This window comes from Phalangium opilio, unplaced genomic scaffold (genome assembly GCF_054372755.1).
Source record: "Phalangium opilio isolate 3A_F unplaced genomic scaffold, DU_Popi_V2 ptg000003l_1, whole genome shotgun sequence".
Lineage (NCBI taxonomy): Eukaryota > Metazoa > Arthropoda > Arachnida > Opiliones > Phalangiidae > Phalangium > Phalangium opilio.
This window is the reverse complement of record NW_028324145.1, coordinates 3,954,234-3,973,731: the sequence shown is the minus strand read 5'-3', so window position 1 is coordinate 3,973,731 and position 19,498 is coordinate 3,954,234. Positions and strand designations below refer to the sequence as shown.

Genomic DNA, 19,498 nt, shown 5'->3' with positions numbered 1-19,498 from the left:
TTCAGTCCGACTCATAGCCCAGTATAGAGCCCCTCCCTCCAACACGTAACGAAAGCACCCAGATTACTCTGTTCTCCATTCCTACTTCTAAAATTAAATCTATCCCTGTTACTACACACAAAATTATTATTTAAAACGCGGTAAATACCCTACTGTGATCCTGTTATTTCTGTACTCATTTTGTGGTCAGTCCCACTGAACCAACACTGAATACCCTGGCACGTTCCTTCCCTTTTATGGCAGTTCTGTTATCATTCGTCCATATGTCCCTCTCTCCTACCTGTTGAAACCAAAATGATCTGCTGGTCTTGAATTTATTTTTCTCATGTGGTCAGATGAGAAACATAATAGACCCTTTACGGGCTAAAACAGAGTCTGGTGTTTGAACACCTGGTTTTGTTAAAACAGAACATTGATGGGTATGTGGACAACAAAGTCGTTGGACATGGCTTCAAGCAAAAGGACTTTGGTGAACTCTAACGAGCTCAATTTAAGGTCTTTGGATCCACATACCGGATGACCCATCTTGACCTTATAACAAGCACCGCCTACACTTTTGAAAAGGGCCTTTTTGAAATTGTTTCAATTTAGACTTAGTCTCTTACTACTTAAACCTAAATGACAGTTTACTCAGAAGACATGGAAACCGGAACTAAAAATGACGAAAATGTGAAGGAATGTAAGTTTGAAAGAAACTTTCCGAAGACGCTATGCTAGATAGAAAACGCATCCCTCTAAATTTCCAGCCGCCCTCTCCCTTTCATCCAAAAAAATGTATCTCAATAAAATGAATACGGATATAGTACTACAAAAAATGTACTAGTGCAGTGCTGTCTCAAAAAAAAGAAAGAAGAAAGAAATTCAAAATAAGAAGTTCCTATGAATGTCTCATGGTGTTAAGGAAGGAGAAAGACGCATTGCTCAACTCCTTTTTAAAGTAATGGCGCTTGAAATGTTCAAATTCAAGGTAAGATGAAAGGAATTTTTGGTATCAAGGACTTTAAATGTACCTCCTGAAAAAATAATTAAATATGTGTTAAACAATCTGTTAAAATATCTTGTAATAAATGAAATTGAATTTATAAGAAGTTTCCCTAATCGTACGGTTAGAAGTAAGTTCAATTTTCAGTGCTAGTGACCTCAAAGAATTGGTGCGGAGGGATAGAAAAGAAACCGGATATGGATTGAAATTTCTTTAAGCAAAGAGAATTAACAAGTAGAAAAGTAGATGTTTTCTCACTTAATAGATCCTTTTCAAACATCTGGGGTAAAATAGTGTCTGGTGTTTGACCACCTTGGACGTTTAAAGATATGACTTCAAACGAAAGCACTTTGTTTTAGGCTTAACTGGTAACGTTGAAACCCTATCTAAGGTCTTTGGATCCATATACCGGATGTTTTGTCTTCCGCAGACGATACTGGTACCACCCACCCTGCACGATTTTGACTGTCCTTGCCACCCAACCTTTTGAAAAGTGTATATTTGTCTCTGTGAGAGGATATCTCTGAATTATTACTTCATACTAGTTAAACTCTAGAATGCCCAATCAGACGGGTACCATTGGAGAAAAATATAATGACAAATTCCTTCAGCTCTCAATTCCTCTATTATTTACTAATTCCCTCTGGTTTAAACGAGCTGTATCTCGATTTTAAGTCACTTCCGCAACAAAGCAAGTCTTTGTAAATCACAATCACTTTAAATTCTATGGGGAAACCCTTTTAGATTTCCTTTTCCCCATAGCAATCCATCGATACCGAAAATGCTTTCCAAGAAAAAAGGATTTTTATTTTGTGCGAAGTCTGGACAAAAAATGGAAGGTATCTCTTGTTTACAGCTAAACCTTGGCGCATTTAACAATCGATAACTCTTCTATCCGGTTTCCTAATTGTTACCAGACGTTTCTTGGAACTTCTTTGTCTCGTGTGGGTTTGGTGAGCGTGCTTTTTTTTCTACACTTCTAGAGGTCAGTTGGCCAACGTTGTATAAGCGCGACATTGTCTAACAATCCTAATAATTTTTGAGCAATCGGATTTTCTTTTTATAGACAATCAATTTTCCGGTTCTTGCGATAACGGAAACCTCTTTAATTGTTTTGTCAGAAGTGACATGTCGTCATTGCAATATATTTAACCCTTAGTGCCGTATTTTCCAAACGCTGCGTCACGACATATGGCAGTGTCGTGAAATTTGAAACCTGTGTTTATTATTGACATAATTACATGCAATAAAACGAAGGGGTTATTCACAAAGCTAACTGTGACGAGTCTAGATTAGAGCGTACTAGGGTTAGGGATTCTTTGAACTAACCACGTGAAACTCAACCCAACTACTTCTAAAACCTTTACCAAAAAGGGTTTACAGACAGGGAGATGAAGCTTGCAGCTTTGGCAAGGCATTTTGGGAGATCTCGCTTTTATTTTCATTAATTTTGATTTTTCTCGTACTATCCGTTTGAACCGAATTGCAACCAATGAGAGGGCAGAGAAAGTAGCGTGCGTATACCGGAAGCTTAGAGGAAAATTTTCAAAGCTCGAACACACCAACCACACGTCACACACTTCCCCTCTTTGGTGTTTCTTATATGAACCATCATAGAGGATATACAATGCAACCACTCAGTTTGGTCTAACTCGGTAAGGAATTGTGACTGAGCACTGAGCAGGCTTAAACTCATCTCAAATATATATTACTAGCTTAACGAGATATAGTGTTTTTGATTTTGAATTAATAATGAGGCCTTGAGGCCTGACAAAAATTGCTATAGCCGACGGTATTTCACGTCGTCTCAGCGGGTTATTGGGTTAAGTTTTCAAAAAGCAATAGTCACACCTCAGTTCAAACTTCATTGGTTATGACAATGCCTCTGCGCAACGATAACCCTACATTAATCCAAGCAAAACAATTATAATATTTTGATGACATTCCAACATCGCAGTAGACCCTAAAATAATTTCTTGTACTAAATTCACCAAAAGAAAATCCTTTCAAATAATTATATAAATTGGTTTTAATAAACATTATGCACAAAATTGTAGAAAAACATTTATATTAATATACTTATTTATAGTATTCAAACGATATTTAGATGCTTAGAAAGTGATAGAAAAATCATTAGGAAAGTGTTCAACAAGAACTTCCAAACTCAAGGTTTAATTAAATTCTGAACTTTCTTTTTAGTAAAAAGAAACCGAAAAGGATGAGTAATGTCTAGACTCTGTGGCGTTTTAGTAAGTCCTGAAGTCCTAAGCCAGACTTCTGACCTCCTATTACTTAATTTATTTTCACTTTCGGAAACCAATGGAAAACAATTAATCCATTGTTAAGACTCCTTCCCTTCCGACTAAATTACCCAAGAACGAGGGAGTAGTCACTCAGTGTAAACACGCTGTATCTTTAATTTTATTAATGGGGTTACATGTATTCCTGGAGAAAAGAGCATGATGGAGTAGTAATGTTGCGCGGCATTGAGCCTATTCCAGAGTACCTCGCGACTCGGTATGGGCCAGCAGGTAACGCTATATTTGGAAACTGAGGATTAGTTTATATTTTTAAGACACAGGGGCGATTGAATGGTATGACCCTACCGCCACGTCAAGGATGCTGGGAGGACCTTTGATGGGGGCTACAAAGGCAACGTTACGTTATAGATAGAAACTACCGCTCCATCCAACTTTCTCCCCTAAGATGTAATCTTTTAAAGCCTTACCTTACCTTTGACCCGGATAAAATGATTACGCATAACCAATTGGTGTACAAATAATCAGAGAGTGATTAGCCCCTCTCCCAAAATAGCCTAGAAGTCTTGGAAATGCACATTCGTATGCTAATAAAACATCTCTAAGTTCCTAATAAGTGGTCTGCCAAAGTCTAGTTAGCTCTGACTCCTCGAGAGATAATTGTCATTGATGACAGTACCGGCCAAGTTGGGAACTTGCAGAGAATTATCAGCGTGTGCTGCAGTGGATACACCTTCGATCTACAAATCCAATAGAGCTTAACCTTATCCAAGTCTTAGGCTTATGCTCTAGCTTCTACGCGGGTGGCGTTTCCTAATTCGATTTGAGAGAAAACAGCGCCGTCGCTTAGCGTCGGAAAGAAGACAGTATAAAAGCGCCTGGTAAAGATTGAAAAAATAGGATAAGGCCTTGGCTAGGTCCGATCCTCGTGCAAAAGAAAGTACAAGTAGTTTAAGTTTAGAAAGAAGCCCATAACGCGAAGAGAAAACTACGATAATATCATTGTTACTTGGATAAAATGAATACTTAATGTCTTTCACGCTTCATTAATAGACTAGCGAGGTACTGGAGAACTATAATAATAATAATCTATGAAGGGAGTTCCACACTAAGCCTGTGGCTTGTTTACAGGTGAGCCCCTTTACAATGCATAGAGGGGTGGTGACTAACCCCTATGCCACAGCTAACCTATGCTCTATACTAACTATTACCGTTAACCCCCCCCCATGTTTTGGTTTGGTGCGCTTTAATGACTCACTCCATCAAAGCTTAAGTCAAGGGGATATGAACACCAAAGAGACAAAGCATAAGTTCATAAGATATGTTCCATAAGTTTGTCACTGGTTACGGAGAGCTTGTCATGAAGTGACGTAGGTTTGACGTCATAGATTCTCGTAAAGCGACGCCTGGTGAGGCCCTGTCAAAGGCTTAGAATAATAGGAAGATTGTTGCGTAGTTCTGGAACTAAGTCTCTAGCACAAAGTTAAGGTATTGTCATACTTAATGAACATTTTTTTTTTATAAAATTATGGACAAACGTATACCATCAAATTGAAAACAACCGAAAGACTTACACGAAAAAGGAAATGGAAACTTCACCGTCATGGACTTCTAATAGAACTTGGAGAAACTCCATATACGAGTGACCGGATTAAGGCGCTTTATTGCGGGAAGGCCTTTCTGAGTCGTCGTTCCTGCTGCCACCTTTTTTTGTTTGTCTTAGCTGGGAGGTCTTAGAGGGTCTTTCGGACACGTGTTAGCTTAAGTCCCTGACTAAAATCCTATCCTAATCGCACTCTTTAAGGAATAGGCTTGACGAAAAATGTTTGCCCAATGGGTTTCCCATGGCCACGACTATGTTATAAAACCCTTAGAAGTAGGAACATATGTTAAATCATACTCGTAGAAAGTTACTAAGCTTACATATCGTAGTGCGATAGGTAAGCTTGTGGCGCCACGCTTTAGCTGTTTCAGTTTCGTATACGGAATCAGGGAATTTTTTTAACAATGGCGGATTGATATGACCAGGAATACACGCAGGTAATTGTGGCCCTTATCTCCAACGTTAATTTCTATGCGGGTTTTATGGGCGGGGCTTGAGTACTATCCATCACGCGTCATAATTCTGACGTCTTTCTAACTGTAATTTCATTCGTTGCGAAGTTCACCGCAAGGGAAAATTCGCCATACATAGTGATTAGTCTAACTCTACCCACAAAATTCGCCTAGAAACGTTGGCAAAATGGCTACACAATTATGCCAATTAACTTTATGCATTTCTGATATGACTCTAAAAACCAAAACAACTGCAACAATATTTAAACTTACTCGAGAAATTATTTTACTTATGGTGGTAGAAAACACTGAAGAAATAAGGGGGGGGAAGAACCACCGGTTCTACAATCACGCGGTGCATGATGGGTACCGTTAGGCTAATCCCGTTACCAGAAAGGCGCTGAGTGAAAGAACTTTGGTTAGCAAATACTTTTACCGAGAGGTCAACCAGCTACATGAGTGTAAGCCTTAAGCCTTGCCAATACTTTTTCCTTATGGTAAACAGCTTAACTTCTTATAAGAAGTTTCTGTTTACTTTCGGATTATTTTTGGCCCTGCAGTATTAATTAGTTGAGTGGCTTATATTGTATACCGAATTTGTCTTTTTCAGAAAGTGAACAAGAAAAATATTGACTATGAATTAACCAAGTTGAAACAGAAAAAAAAAGCCTAAAGCTCTCTTGGGAAAAACACTGCCCCTCTTTCTTAAGATCTTTAATATTGTTACACAAAGAAAATTGCGTATAATTTTAAACCCATGACATAACAAAATGCAAATTTAAGAGATTAAAACTGATGGCAGGTCATTCACACGAAGTATATAGTCTGGGTTTAAGCAGGGATAGATTTAATTTGAGAAGTAGGAATGGAGAACAGAGTGATGAGGGCGCTCGTCAAAGTCCCGGACCCCCTTCCTCGGGACGGAGGGGTATGAAAGAAGAGGCGGGTCATAGCGAGCGACAGAGGTAAAAAGGAATAGGGACTTGGCAATTTTGGCTTATCTCCGCCCCCAGCGCCATTATGGTATGTTTTTTAACAGAATGAAAGCTACATAAGCCCCTCCTCCTGGTATGTTTTTTTAGCACTAGTGGAAGGTAGCCTGACGTTGCATGACGTAGTACTGCCAAGTACGTACTATTACGTATTTTTCGCCGTCCCGTCAGCAACGTCATCAAAACGTAGTTTAAGTGAGCCAATGAGATAATTTAAACTTTTCGTTACGTGTTGGAGGGAGGGGCTCTATGCCGGGCTATGAGTCGGACTGAAGTAAATACTAACCGTTTTCCATTCCTACTTCTAAAATTAAATCTATCCCTTTTTAAGTATTAATTATTTTATTATCATCATAAGTTTATAAGTATGTTCCATAAGTATGACACTTCATATACTTCGTAATGCTAGGGACGTACTGAGAGATAGTTCGAGAACGACACTCGGTTTTACAGTCCATCTATTCCTATTTAGTCTGTACTATAACCCTTTGAGCGTTGCTTTACGAGAATCTATGACGTTTCACCTACGTCACTTCATTTCAAGCTTTCAGCAACCGGTGACAAACTTATGGAACATATATCTTATCATCCTATGTTATCATTAATAGTGTTAAAATTATTTTGATTACGGTTAAGTAATTATGCCCCTAGTTAAAAAATATATGCATTTCATCATTTCTTCTTAATTTATGAGGAATTGCAGATCGTGAAGTATTAATAATTTATTTTTTAGGTTTAATTCGAAAATGAACCGAATCTGAGTTCTAATTCCATCTATAATTTGATTGTGAAACTATAATCAAGTTCACCTTGGAATGTTACCACTAACCAGGCATAAAACGTTGGCGTAGTGACGCTAGATCGCTAAGAAATAATTTGCATTTCCAATATTTTGGGACAAATTTGGGGTTTTCGTTGGAGAGCTTACAGAAAACGTACAGAATCTCCTAGCAACGTCCGCCAGTTTGGACTGAGTTAACCATCCATAAAGGCAGAGAGATGTCGGTACTCTATCGCTACTTTTCCTTTCCACTCTACCAGACGTCGATGAAACTGTTCGATTAACTTTTCTCCAGCAACGAAAGATACCAAATAGAAACACATCGCCATCTATCTGGCTTGTAAAGAAGCCCAACTCCAACACAAGCAAGGGTGACATTGGTTTATTACCTACAAATTTCGGCATAAGCTCTTGGATTCAATCAAAATAACAATTCGAAGGAATTGTCAGTCAGTCCAACCTAACTTTCTCGTAATAGACCATTTCGAAATTACCCAAGGACGCCATTGGGGTATACTCCCTCGCACCAAGATGCAACGCCAGACGGAGCCCGAGTTCACTACACGCGGGTGTCTAGCCAACTCACACTGCCTCTAACGATGACCCTGGTTTATCTAGCCACGTTTACACGAGTCACTCTGAAACCGTTTTGGAAAGTACAAAAAGGAATATTTCCAGAAGGGGATAATAGGAGAAGAATGACACTCTGTAACCTCTTAATGCTTTAGTCTGTAACGTCATTCTTCAGAGGCTCACCCTTTTAGTTTGCTTTCCCGCTCATCAAACTACAAATAGGCATCGCACCGCAAGGTGAATTCTATAGTTGTTTGGCACTAAATCCCCAGCAATCATCCCACAAACCTCGTCCTTACATGGGACAAAAATGCACAAATATTTAAACGCTGATAAAGTTATGATGGGGGAACTATTTATCGTGTATGTAATACGGTTTAGTAACCTTTCTCTAAATGATCCGATGTTGGGAAGAGTGACGTTACACTTACCCCGCTTTGTTGTACAATTCTCTCGAAGAGAAGTATTATATACTTCTGATATTACCAAAAGTCCATAGAAATCATTGGCTTTCACCAAATCCAGGGAACTATTTTATGAAGGTGCAAGAATATTAATTTTTTCTTGTTCCTGTGAAAAAGATGAGCGTGTTGCCGTATCTTTTGTCTCCGCGTTTGGAGAGGGAATTTTTGGGGCACTGTAAATATCATGAGCGGCCTAAATACACAAGATACCCACTTTTTCTACGAAGCTCTATGGACTTTTGATATTACGCTGTCAGCAGAGATCTTCATGAGAAAATGCAAATATTACTTTTCAAAAGGGTTAGGCCTTTCCAAACGGTTCCAAAGTGTCTCGTGTAAACGCGGCTTAAGTCTGCAATTTTCGAAATGGTCTATAAAGTTACTTCCAGTGTATTTAAGCCTAAATATTACTTACAATTGAACGCAATAACTTCGAAGATTAAGCATATTTGGCTGAAGGATGAAACATGACCAGAATATAGAGGACCTATTATATATTTTTATTCGAAGTCGTAATTCCGCGACTGTATGTAGAGATATCGATTTTCAAGTGAAGCGAGCTCGGTTGTTTATACACGTATCTTTAAAGTCCACTGACCAGAATCTATCATTTACGTGAACGTGTTAGATAAAACTTCTATCATAGTGGAGTGTTCCACTAACGGACTTATTTTCCCACTTGGGTGCCCAAGGTGAACCTTCACTTCTAGTGGCTTGTGGATATGGATACGAAGATCTACTAGAATGCGAAATTATACATTTATATGATAGCCAAGAACGGTGTATTTAACAAGTGACGGTGTTGCTTTTGGCGAGGCTTATTGAGACGTGGAAATTATTAATCCCTACCCAATATTTTAACCGTTTTTGCAACATTTGGTAAATGTCTATTAGTGCAGACACCATTGTTGGTAAATGGTAAATGTCTTTAAGAGCAAAGACCACCTAACCATGGACCAGCAAAGAAATGTTAAACCCGCGTTAACAAATGGCAATGTGTAGCACGCGCCCTCACTCGTTTACCACTATTTTACTAAAGGGTTTGGTGATAAACTTGCGACACAGCGCTACTGTCAGGCGTTCCTCTAAGCAAACCTAGCTCCCTATTCAGTTGCCTGTCCGTGGTTAGGTGGTCTGAAGTAAGAGCAGATACCATTTTGCAGTCGCTTTTGCACACTTTTTTCTTTTTGAGGACTTCTCGTTTTATAAAAAGAGCAATTTCGAAGAAGAGTGAATGGCTTTGGTACACGAATTGCGTACAGGTAGTCAGTAACAAAAAGTGTTAAATTTATTTGAGGAGTTGACATCGGATTGGGTTGGGTTTCTCTGATGATGTACGGCCGGGGAAGCAAAGGTAGAAGAGTCACTTACGCTTTGAACAAATCCAGGTAAATGAATTAAAAATAATAATTGAGTGTCACATTTTTATACGCACAACTACATATCATTATAAGCCTATAATACTCTAAATAAGTATGGGTCGAAAGCGTATTTGCTACGAGCATATATCCATTTCTCAATGGGTAGATGGCCATCTCGTTAGGGTAAATTTCCTAAAAAGCAGAGTCTACTGGTGACGAATTTACCGGACAAATTAACAGTTTGCTAAATTCTGATCCCGTAACCCAACTCAACCCAGGAAGTAAATCTGTTTTCTTCCGGTTTTGGAATAGAGACCATGGAGTAAAAGATGCTAGTGAAGAGTATTTGACGCTCTATAGGATGTGCAACTCCCCTTCCTAAAAATTTTACTAGTGGATACTAGCACCGCTCTGGAAAGCCTTGCGTAAAAAAATAAAAAGTACTGTACCTAAGCATGGTCTACCCTAGATTTTTTTCCTCCACGTCGTCTGCTGTGGTTTTTTTAAGTCCCGTACTTATTTTTCACGCAAGGATTTCCAGCACTCGTAGCCAGGCGGCGCTAGTATCGACTAGCCTACTTTTCAGTATAGGGAGTTGCGCATCCTACAGAGGGTCGAATAGTTTCCACGCACATCCTTTATCCGTGTAGAAACGTTTAAAAAAGGATGCCAAAACAGTCTTACAGTAATTTTGTCACACATAATAAAGTCCTACGGCAGACCCAGACTTACGCATTATATGGTTATAAAAGCGTATTTCATTTTTGTAATTACCACAAGTAGAATAATGTTACATCAAGTTCCTATGTAAGATTTTTTGCCGTAGCCTCTGTGTCTGAAAGTTCTGACGTTAAGCTTTTTAAAGTTCCCAATGGAGCTCGCGTGAATGGAGAGATAAAATTTCTAAAATATCGGCCACGATCGAGAACGAGCTTTTGAATCAGCGCTCCACAGCGGTGGAGAGTGAAGTAAAACAGGCGGGGTTAATTTTTTTATCCGAGTAAGTTCAAGCATGGAGGGTTCATCCAAGTGCACGGTGTTTGCGTTTTTTATGGCAACGGTGTATCGTGTGGAGTGCAAACGTTTTTAAAGAAAGCCGACGGAATTATATTTTTCTGGCACGGAAATACTCTGAGTTTGTTTTGAGAGCCTCTTATCCATTTCTAAAGGCTGGAAAGCTATGTCCTTTTAGATCATCTCCTTTTGTAATTACGAATAGTTTTTGAAAATTATTTCATCTTCACTTTAGGAACAAAGCTAACAGCAGATTAGATATTCCGCAATTTAATTGTTGAACCCCAAAGGCCTAATGATCGCGCATATGTTATTTAGGAGTTACCAACTCGATAAAAATAATGATGTAACAGGGCTTCTCATGCAAATAGGCAATAACCAAGTTTTATGACTAAAGACTTAAGGGTCACTCTCGATCGGGAGTCGAGGCTTAGGCTTAGAACTAATGACGTCACGCCCTTAATAAAGTCAGAGAAGACGGTAACATACGCGTTTCTTCCGTTAATAGAGAAGAGCTCGCGGGCTTGTACCGTGTAGATCAATAGACCGATAAAAATACCCCGTTTAAAGTTTCTGTCGTCCTCGCAGTTTCTTAAATACCATCCTCAAAGAAGTGTTACTATTTTTTCGGATCCCAACTTCTAAGGACGTTAATTAAAAACTTTAGAACCAGGTTTAACTTTTTTAACGGAAAAGATTCCGGTTCTACACATTATACCTTAAAAGAGGGATTTTTTAAATATAAAAGGGAAAATAATAAATAATAAATAATAAATAAATGAGCTCTTATTACAAAATAATTAGCATTTAATTTGTTTAAAAAACGCTATGTTTAGAGGCGTCTGCTAACCAGAACTCCTTACCCCTACGGGATTGGTTGAACCAATTCGGTAAGGGTTCTGGCTAGCAGACGACATGGCGAGGCAGTATTAGTCAGCGTTATAAGACCAATTAAATGATAATTACTTTTAAAATAAGAGATCATCTATTTTTTAATATTTCCCTTAATTTTTAGAATAAAAAAGGGCCCTTATTTTAAGGTATAATGTTATGTTTCCTGAAACTTTATTCTACAAGTTAAAATTCGATTTAGAGGTAATATAGAAAATTCACATTGTGTCATGATGATCCTAAGAGATATGGTAGGAACTTTTATTAAATCACTTTATTGACATCATCAAACTGAATTTTATGAGGGTATGAAGCAACCAATAGCGGAACAGAAACGTAGCTCTTCCATTGGCCACCATTATGGATCATATAATGACGGTACTCTTTCGATGGTCTGCCTAATTGACTTCTGGATATCTATTCATCTCCCCTACCCCCGTATTTCTTTCATTAATTGCACGTGATCGAACGACTTAGGGCGTTTATTACTATAGTATCGCGGGAAATACAGTCGCCAAGAGCGGGAATGAGATTGAAAGAAAAAAAGTAAGGGTTAGAAAAAGTAATTCCACGCTCAAGCGACAGATGGTGCTATAAATCATTTGTCGCTCATAAAGGGTAAAAGTAACCCTTCTATATGTTACGCCGGGGCTTCTATTGACGAATAGCTTATTTGGCCTTTACCCTTTTAAGCGTTCTTAATTCCCTTTGCTTTGCAGAGTGCGTAAGTAAAGGTAGGCTCACCCGTAACGTCAAGAAGGATTTATCTCTGGAGATGAAATAAACCGATCCACTGACCACTTGTGTGAAATTGCGTAGTAGGCAACCCATCTCTTTGGAGGACAGAAAATAATCAACACACTTTTCCATCGGTGTAGCCATAGAGGATATATAATAAAGGAACTACTTCCGGCACACATGGTTAGCTTGGAACGGAGGGGGAAATCCACATACCTATAACGTTGTCTCTGTACCCCCACCTACGAAACGGCACCGATGTCCTCCCAGCATCCTCAGTCGTATGGTACGTATTCGTAAAGGACGCCTCCTCTGTCTTAAAAATAGAAGCTAGTTCTCATACAAATACAATGGCGATACCCGGCAGAACTTAACAATCGCCACCGAAGGGTAGGGGCGTGCGCAAGGTTACAGGTACACTGGGAGTTTCAGTGTCGCATAATCATTCCCACTCCATCTTACATCATTTCTCCCTGCTAAAATAACTCCCCACCTCCTTAGAGGATATAAAGTAAAGCAGACGACATTTTTCAACCAACAATGATATGTCTTGTCATAAGTGTATAAGATATGTTCTATAAGTGTGTAACTCGTTAATAAGACCTTGTCATGAAGTGACGTAGCGAAACGTTATAGATTCTCGTAAAGCGACGCCTGGTCAGGCGATGTCAAAGGCTTAGTATAGCCTAAATAGGAGGATGGACTGCAAAACCGAGTGTAGTCAATTCTCGCGTCGTTCTTGAACTAGCTCTCATTAAGCCTCTAGCATTACGAAGTATAGGTAGTGACATACTTATGAAACATATCTTATAAACTTATGGTCTTGTTTATAATACAATCAGCCATTAGGAAAAAAACCGGAAATTAATAGTAAAGATTTGGCGATACCATATCCCCTTATGCATTGGTAAATGGTAAGTGTCTACTCCTGTATACTGTATATCCGCGATGTAGTCAAAGATTCGGAGGAATTATGATAGATGGTAGGAGCTTGGGTATTGGCTGCACTCGAGATAGGCTTGGCCCAGAAAACAAAATCGAGCCGAGCTGGCTTGGATTACAAATTAACACTCGTGTGTAGGTCTCAAGAAGAAGTCGTAAGCCTATTCCGGAATTTCGATTAGCAACGGATTGGATATATGATAGACCACAAAGTAAGCTCACGAGCTATACTGACTCGATCTCTGTCAGCTCGGCTTGGCTACGATTCGGCTCTCTCGCCAGTAGCCACGATCCTGAGCTGCTTCGAGCTCCTGAGCAGTCTCAGTGAACGATCTTGACCCTCTCTGACAGATTTTATGACCTAATAGACCAAATCACGAGCAAGTAAATGAAATACGCCATAGACGGAATTGTCAAAGCTAACGATTTCCAATATAGTCGCCTAAACCGAAGTGAGAGATACGAGGGTGTGGCTTCAAGTCATCATTTTTAGCACCTCTCAAAAATGCTTACAGAAAAACGATGAATTCCTTCAATGAAGGCTCAAACATACCTTAATACGGAAGTTACGAATTCCTGATCTATGAAACGCTTCCCTATTTTGCTTTTTTATATTTTATGAAATTCCAAAACTATCAAAAAGGTATTTAGGTCCGACCCTTGGCATCCCAACCATCATTTATGATACGAAAATACCACAATATAAAAAGAAATATAAAACTAGGACTCTAGAAGCGGGACTGAGTCACTGAGGGAATCAGCTAGGCGCACAAAACAGGAAGGCGATATCAAATGATGAGGAGATGGTGACAGAGTGGATCTGGCTCGATTCTTCTCTCTGCTCCGCTTCGCTCGAGGAGCAATAAAGAAGCGCGACACTCATCACCCCAAAAACTGAAAGGGGGAGGCTCAAAAAACCGCACGAAAGATGGCAGGGAACGACCACCGCATCTCAGAGAAATTAAAAGTTGAGTTTCGAATTCCGAAGTAGTTGGGTAATCGTTCTGGTTGGCTTGTTGGGATATCCTTTGGTCAAAGAAAGGGACACCAAAAATACCTTGCGGTCAATGCGCCGAATGCGGTGTCAGTGTTACGCCCACTCCGATCTAAGTGAAAATATCGACGAAATTTTTGTTTACTTTAGCACAAAACTAACTCCGTTTATTTTAGCTAAGGCATATTAAGCTGTGAGATAGTATAACTCCTTCATTAGTGAAAATTATTACTCATAAATTTCTTTAGCGAGTGTAGTGGGAAGTAGATACGATAGAGCTTTTTAGATAACTTACTTTCTATTTTTTGGTTTCGATGCAATAGGGACTTGGTAATACTACGTCATGCAACGTCACGCTAGCTTCCACTAGTGGTAAAAAACATATCAGGAGGAGGGGCTTAAATAGCTTTTACTCTTTAAAAAAAAAACACCATAATGGCGATAGGGGTGGAGCTATGCTCGAATTGCCAAGTCCCTATTGGGTCCCTTAGAAGGTCTGCGGATGCGATTAGACAGATTTCATGACGTGACTAATTAGGGAACGAAATGAGGTTTACTTGCGAGGTGACGAAAGGGTTGTTGGGGTCAAGTTACCTCCGACGGACACTGGGCAGGATAGGATCAACGATATCGGACATATGTCGTATTCCCTCAAACTTTGTCGCCCAGAAACTTGGCCTACAGGAGTACGCCATACTTCCGATTAAAACGGCGTTACCAAAATGACTTTCATTGAAAACAGTGTTGTAATGAGAGATAATTTTGAAATTACTTGATATCTGCGTTATTTTAAGTGCACAGTTGAAAACCATTCTGGGATATCACTGAAAACCAACAACCATTGGGTTAGGTTATAGTGGATTTGCGCTCATCTTGCCATTCTTTTTCATTCAAACGCTTCCTCGCAGTTGCGAAATTGGCAGTGCTATGGCTATACTACGAGAGATACTAACAATCACCGGCTTTTTTACACACTCCCGTTTATAAAACAGCTGACCCACGCGCGCAAAGTAGTCTAGTTACTATTAATTCCATCCGCGGTTCGCGTCACACCAAAGGAATTAACCGGAAGTCGTGTAAATTGAAAGGCCAAAGTTTTTCCGTTCAAGCATTCGTGCAAAGAAATTTATGGCTAAGAAAAAAAATTTCCGGGCAGGGAGATGTATTAATAGAATCATTGGAGCTCGGTGGCTCGGTCGACCTCATTCGATTCGATTTCACTACGCGACCCTTTTTTTGCCCGAGCTAAGCTTAGATAGCGAATTCAACAAATTGGTCAAGTGGTCTAATACCCAACCCCGGGGTGTGGCGCCAACTCCCACTTCTTACTGACGTCATTATGACTTTAAAATAGGTCGTCAATACTCGATCGATTTACGCACGAATGAGATGAAGGATTAACGTAGCGCGCTTGCCATACGACATATTTCACCCCTAATTAATAAAAATAGAGTAAGATTATGATGTTGTGTGTAAACTTCGTATAATGAGTATTAATGTAAAACTTACTAGTCTATTTTAATGGGACAACAATATATTAAACTTTGTTATTCCTTTGGGGATAAAAATGATTTACACCAATAATGTTTTTCGTTTTGCGCACTTCAGAGCTGGAAAAGTATTGTTCCATACCCTTACGGCTGGACTCCATTCCCCCCCCCCCCCATTTTTTTGTGTGACCTGATGCATTTTATTATAAATAAAGTTTCCCGTAGTTCAAATTTCCGGCGAATTTTAAACCCGAAATTATCTTGCAGATCACGTTATTGTTAGTAGGTGGCGTGACAAATTATATTTTTTTCTTATATAGAGTAATGGCAGTACTACGTATGCAAATGTCATACCCTTCTATCTCTTAGCTCAGTGTCATCCCCCTACTGGGATCGCACAGTATCCCATCATACAAGAGCGCGCCCAGAGGGAGGGATACACAGTCTACACCTCTCTACCACCACTAGTCTATATTATTCCTACATTGGTTCCCGAACACCGTTACTGTGAGATTTAAAAACTGTGAAATTTTCAGATCATCTTTTAAATTTAGAGTAAAAAAATCGCGAGTAGCAATAATAGACATAATTGTCATGATGTTACAGAAAAAACGTGTGGTAGTTTTAAGTCATTACTGGATGTCATGCAAATATTTATTCTTGGTGTATCTAGGAGTCTAATGAAATAGTTAAATAGGGGTATAAAATCATATTTTCACCAACCAATTTAGGAAGGGCAAATACATAACCAAGTATAGAAATTCTTCAAAGTAAGTTTTCTGAAATACTACAATCAAATTTCACGTGGAAAATAAGACATACATTTAAAATCGGGTTGTTGCACTCGCAACTTCGAAAATTTTTCCAATGCTTAACTATTTTGACAGACATAAAATACAAAAACAGTGACCATATAACTACAACAACCCTTAACCTCCAAAGATGAACTCTTAGATAACAAATAGCAAGAGTAAATCGATAAGTACAATTGGACTGAATTTCCTCAAGACGCAAGTTTCTCTATAGGTCACCAAAAATCGTTTAGTGACGAATCAAAGGAAAAATCGTTTTGCGCCAAAATAACTACAGCGATGATTGTAGACAAGATTGCAGCAGAATTGAAGGGTTCCTGACTGTGTTCAGAGAGAGGGAGAGAGAATTTGACCTTGGCGAGGTCAGTTCATATGAAAGGACAATCTCGAGACACTAACCTTTACTGTATACAATGAGAGAGAAAAGCAAGTGTAGCCTTTATATTTTAAGTACCTGAAATCCAGTGTTTTACAAAAATATAGATGACAATTCGGAAGCACTTTAAAAACTCTAAATTATACAGAAAGAAGCCTTAATTTGCAGGAAATAATCCCCCTTATTTGTGGGATAAGATGGCAACCTGACCCCAATTGGATTTATGACGTGATCGTTCAAGTACTGTTAGGTTAGGTTAGGTTTGGTAGATTAGGGTTAGGTTTGTGTTAGGCTAGGTTAGATCTCGGCTTAGATTAGGTTTATGAAATTCACAGAGTTGAATCTGTAAAATATGCCGGACTTAGCATATAAAAGCAATATTTACGAGTGGTATATACGTATTTCTAATATTAAAACATGTAAAATTTAGATGAATTGCAATTATAGATTTTGCATTTATAGCGCAAGTAGTTATAAATGAAGAAGTCCTTATGGTCATTTTGAACAGTAAATACAGGTACCAAATTTGAACACTAGAACAATGTGCGAGGCTGAGCTCTTTTATGGGCATTGTTGAACACCTTTGTGTGGTAGAAGTATTCCTCAGGGATGCAATATTGAACAGTATAGTTGAAAATTTGGCACACAAAGTGACAATATTGAAAGGTTTAGTTGACAGTTTGGAACGCTTATAATGGCAGTTTTGAATGTTTTTGTTGACAATAGGCTCGCTTTTTTGAATGACCTTTAGTTTAGTTACCTTTACGCGAGTCATATCCCGGCATCGTCATGATATAAATGATGATTAATTCTAATTATCTTCATAATTACATTTGAATCAATCTAATGTTTACTGAGAAAACTGCACAGCGTTCGGGACCAAATAAAATTTCATTGGTTACAAAATACCATCTTAAGGATATTGCACCGCGCTTCGGCTTAATATAGAGCTGAATACTCCCGGGGTTTATTTACTCTTGGTACGCTTATAGTGGCAGTTTTGAATGTTTTTGTTGACAATAGGCACGCTTAGGGTTGCAATTTTGAATGACCTTTAGTTTAATGACCTTTACGCGAGCCATATCCCTGCATCGTCATGACATGAATGATGATTAATTCTAATAATCTTCATAATTACATTTGAATCAATCTAATGTTTACTGAGAAAACTGCACAGCGTTCGGGACCAAATAAAATTTCATTGGTTACAAAATACCATCTTAAGGATACTGCACCGCGCTTCGTCTTAATATAGAGCTGAATACTCCCGGGGTTTATTTACTCTTGGTAATTGGGTTTTGGTTTACGTGTACTGTGGGCTTAAACATATCATTCTTCAAGAACAGCTTTGTTCAAGCGAGTTAGACAAAATGGTAAAAGCCAAGGCGATAAAATACGTAATGTTAAGGCTCGTAGAGACGAAAGTAGTGCTGCACCAAGAAGCGTAAGAAACCTGGGTGAGTCTTGGTTTTTATTGCTCTCGCTCCAAGGAGCTTAAAATTAAATGAAGCGGCAAATAATAGCGAAGCCCCTAAGAAATAAATAAGCTCCCTCGAAGAGCAGACGTTATTTACTCTCCAGTAAAAATCTCCGAATAATGACCCCGCAATTATCAACGAACGCGTTGCGCTTCCAAGGCGACAAAAACAGGATAAAATCGATAGAATTATTGCTATACTAAAAATCATATGGGGGAAACACCGAGAAAATTTTGGATCTCCCAAGAAAAAATAAAATATTAAAGTTCAGATGGATGCTTTTACCAAAATGAAACACAAAACTAAGTTGGATGATCAATGGTGCAGGTTACTGTAGAGTTTTCAGTTGGGGAAGAAGCTATAAACATTGGGGGAAGATTTGCATGTCCATATTAAAAACTTATTTATAAAAAGAACTCTACTTCATGGATTTTTTTATAAACAAGTTTTTAATAGAATATTTAACCATGGAACAAATTTTTAACATTTACGATTACATGGCCACCAATATGGCTACCAAAACTTTGGTAATACCAAGTGAAAACTCTGTGGGGAGACGTTAACAGAATTTTTTGCAAAGCCATAAGTCTATCGTTCGAAGATTTTTAGTATTGGGGGAACGGGGAAGGGGTGTTTGAATGACCATGCTTCGAAGCTGGTCAGTCGTGGCTAAGGATGTTTATGTTAACTGTATACTCGTGTTACTCAGTGAAAGTTGTAGGGTGAAACTGGCCTCAAATATTCGTTAAAGGTAAGAACCAGGCAATTTTCTCTTCTTTTTTTATTAGGGAATATAAATTAACGAATCTTTCAAATCGTAAACGTATGTCCATCTAATGCATGGTTTATGGCGGTGGGAGGTCGCCCTCTTACGTTATTTCTCTGGCGTCAAGAAGCAACACCAGACGGAGCCCGAGTTCACTACAGGCGGGAAGAAAGCCGACTTGCACTGCCTCTAGCGGCGCTTCTTGGTGCGAGGGAAAAAACCCAAGAAGTCGGCCTGGCCCCTGTGGTGTTGGCCTCTCTTTTGGAATTAATGTAATGATCTATACGAAGCTCTTTCGAATAAAACAGAAAAACGTCTAGTCTAGTCTGTAGTTTAATGTAAAACTACCCTCGTAGCTGCGCCGTAGTTCTAGTTAAAGTTGGTCAATATAGGGAACTCTTCAAGCCCATAAGTACACGTTGTTCTGGAAGCTTGTGTAAAACCACTTGAATAAAGCGATTAGGCTATCCTACCCCAAGAAAACGTTCTGTGGACTCCGTGGACGTGTATTGAAAGTAGATTTTCAGCCTG

General features: G+C 38.9%; 1 protein-coding gene, 1 long non-coding RNA gene and 1 other non-coding gene across 4 annotated transcripts in view; 1 reads left to right on the top strand and 2 right to left on the bottom strand.

Moving 5' to 3' along the window:
* Window positions 1-19,498, bottom strand: part of LOC149717172 (uncharacterized) — a 123,665-nt gene that overhangs the window by 34,056 nt on the left and 70,111 nt on the right. The window lies entirely within an intron of this gene.
* Window positions 2,740-2,879, bottom strand: LOC149717176 (U4 spliceosomal RNA). Its single transcript, XR_016368487.1, has one exon. It is a non-coding gene; the product is annotated as a U4 spliceosomal RNA (small nuclear RNA).
* On the top strand, window positions 9,135-14,137 carry LOC149717175 (uncharacterized). Of its 2 annotated transcripts, none has more exons than XR_016365985.1 (3): window positions 9,135-13,263; window positions 13,420-13,694; window positions 13,776-14,137. It is a non-coding gene; the product is annotated as an uncharacterized LOC149717175 (long non-coding RNA). The 2 variants fall into 2 exon arrangements; XR_016365986.1 differs by having other exon boundaries at window positions 13,762-14,137.